Raw genomic sequence first — 3445 nt, forward strand, 5'->3', positions numbered from 1 at the left:
TCCAAGTCACAATAACCATTGCAGAGCAATACACGTAGCAAGATTATTGAGTTGTGGAACCCTACCATAAACCCTACAACAAAACCCAAGTCACAATAACCACTGCAGAGCAAGACACAGAGCAAGATTATAGCGTTGTCGAACCTTACCATAAACCCTACAACAAAATCCAAGTCACAATAACCACTGCGAATCAAGACAAAGAGAAAGATTATCGGGTTGCCGAACCTTACCATAAACCTTGCAATGAAACCCAAGTCACAATAACCACTGCAAAGCAAGACACAAAGCAAGATTATAACCTTTCCGAACCTTACCATAAACCCTCCAACAAAACTGAAGTCACAATAACCACTGCAGAGCAAGACAGAGAGTAAGACAAACAACAAATTCAAGTGTTGAAAAACACAAAACTGCAACCAAAACTAAATTCCCAATAGCAAATTCAAGTGTTGAAAAGCACAGAGTGGTTGGTAGGATTTAGAATCCTACTAGAGAACCGCAGAAGCCACCACCACATCCAAACATTGCTAGACCTCTTCTGCGACAACCATACAAATTACCTGCAACAAACATAGAGAGAAATTAGCATTTGGGAAAAAACCCAAAAAATTTACAACAAAATTGAAAAAAAAACCATGAATTTTAACAGTTACCTGAATGGACCTCGGAACCTGCATGTCGACCATCGAACTTGATCGAATCTCCCACTGGCTCCTTCGCAAACAACAAGCCGTGAGGATGAAACAACAAGAAGTGTCGAACGAACAACCATAGAGTCGTTGGTTAACCCCCCACGAAGCAGAACAAACAACCACAAAGCCACCGTTTAACCCCCCATGAAGCAAAATGAGCACACACAAACACAACCATAAACCCCAAGTGAACCTCTACAAACAAAAATTCTCGGTGAGCAACGCTATAATGATGGAACAAGTGAACCAGTACTGGAGCTTAACATAGCCATCGTCAGCGAAGCGCAATGCCCACACATTGGGCCCGGACAAGATAACATAGGGCGACAATGACATGAAACAAAACGAGTCGGAAGAAACCCTAGACGAAGGATTTATGGCAAACTTTATTACTCCCACCAACCACAACAAGTGGCACGTCCCACTCGATACCTCTCGTACGGAAAATGAGGGTGTGTCCACATCTGCCAGCGTGGAATGGAGGGTGCACAAATAATGACGTCCCTCCCCTATGTCAAATTTAGTATGATTTGACATATTAAAATTCTTGAAAATTATAGTTATTGAAATACCAGTCTAGTTATACTAAGAGGGATAAAATTGTGCCTCCTAATAGATAGTCTTACTAGGATTGGACCACATAACTTGTGAACACCAAGTCTCCTCACCTAACCATTAGCCTCACCTACTCAACTTGTTAAATTCGACATTACATTACTACATCTCAACATCTCTATCATGCTGAGTTGGAAAGACTCAAATATTGTTGTTGAAGATTTCTATAATTAATGTTAAATCTTTTATTCCTTTGAAATTTTGGTCATATTAACATATTCTTAATTTATTATCTTATTAATTTTAATTTTACTTTTAATTTATTTATTATTTATTAATTCATTTCTAATTGTTTAATTAATTATTATCTCCTTTTAATATTTTAACTTCTTTATATTCAATTAGTACGTATTTTAATCATATGTTTCTTTCCTCTTTAATTACCATTTTTAATCCTTATAATTTTTTCGAAAAAAAAATTATTTAAATTTTGGTCAATTGATTTAACAACTAAGTCTACAAATGGCATACATACTCTAAGCCTCTCTAATTTTTTCGGAAAAAAAAAATACATTTAAATTTTGGTCAATTGATTTGATAGCTAAGTCTACAAATGGCATACATACTCTACACCCATATATTCAAAAATAATACTGCCATAATTTTTTTTCTTTTAATATACATATGCATCTTTTATATACCATGCACTTCTATTGTAACTATGTTTATATCACAATTTTTTTTATTTTTTTTTTCAATTTCCATATATTTCTTTTATATATTTAACTTTTATATTTATTGAAATATTACACTTCTATTATTATAATGGTTTATAAATATCTAACTTTATATAACTTATGCATGTATGATATAAATAAAAAATTAATATGTTAAAATAGTGATAGAAAAAGAAAATTTGAGTTTTAGGTAAACTAATAATATGAATCTCTTTTTTTTGCTAAAGCAAGTGTGGATCCTTCTATTTCATTAAACCGAAAAATAGTGTACACTTTTTACAAACATCCACCCAACGCCAAGGAAAGAGAAAAGAAAGAAAAGCCCCAGTCACCAAGGGCTAAACCTCCTAGCTTTACAATAAAATACTCTAACCCAAGGAACAACCAACAAAAATAAAGCCTGGCCCCCTGAAAGCCCGCGAACTTCTCACTACCCCAAACTCGGAAAGGTCCGAACTATCTAAGACGTCCAAAAAAGCAAGAAGATCAAAGGCTGAGGAGAAAATCGCTTAGCCCAAAAAGACCGAAGTTTAGCGGTACTGCCCCACCAAGAAGCACGATCAAACTCAATCGTTGATTGCCTTCGACTAAATCCTACGGATGAGAATGATATCACACCGGCCAAGATGAACCGACATTAGTGTAAGATAAAGGGCGGTTTTCGAGACCCTCACCCTGCCACGTGTTGTAGATTGACTGGAATCGTTGCGAAATCGCCAAAACCGTTTTCCACATAAAAGCGGTGCAATCAGCCGAAATCCGCCTGGGAGGTGGCTTTACTAGCGGGGACCTCGATTTCTGAAAAAATCGTCTGTCAGATAAAACAGGGTTCATCTTGCGCCTGTTAATCTCCCTCTCCCGAACCTGGAACATCGTAAAGATTAGAGGCTTTCCCTCGAATGAAGACTTTAGGGATTCAATTGGATGCTTCCGACGAGCTGAGATCTTCATCTTGTTGACTCCTAGAGTATGAGCGACAAGAATTGGTCTTCTTCCCACCAAAGAACAGTAAACCAGAAGTTGGTGACTCATTTAGGGAAAAATCAGTTCTAGTTGGCCTCCATGGCCTTGTGTGTAAACACTTTCCTGTCTTCTTCTGCTTGCTCGCAACATAGAGCTCTTAGTCTGCCCGGACGCAACTCCTGCCACTTTATCGATACCTTATTCTCTTTTCAGCTGACCCCCTGGTTGGCCAGAAGATCTACCAGCTTATTAGCCTTTTTGCGAACATGGTGGAAATTGACAGTGAAAAGGCCCTGAAGATGGCTCTCAATTCTTTGGAAGACCCGAATTAATTTCCAATGTTTAGAGACCTTCTCTGTCGCAGCACCATTATTTATTTTTTGCAATGAGTTGATGATTAACTCAGAATCTGCCTCCATCATAACATTGAAACAATTGTCCTGACTCAGAAAATCTAGGCATTGCTCCATAGGCATTAGTTCAACCATGTTATTG

Source organism: Pinus tabuliformis, chromosome 5_2, assembly GCF_031772625.1.
Source record: "Pinus tabuliformis cultivar Carrire ecotype Pingquan chromosome 5_2, CPIR1, whole genome shotgun sequence".
NCBI lineage: Eukaryota > Viridiplantae > Streptophyta > Pinopsida > Pinales > Pinaceae > Pinus > Pinus tabuliformis.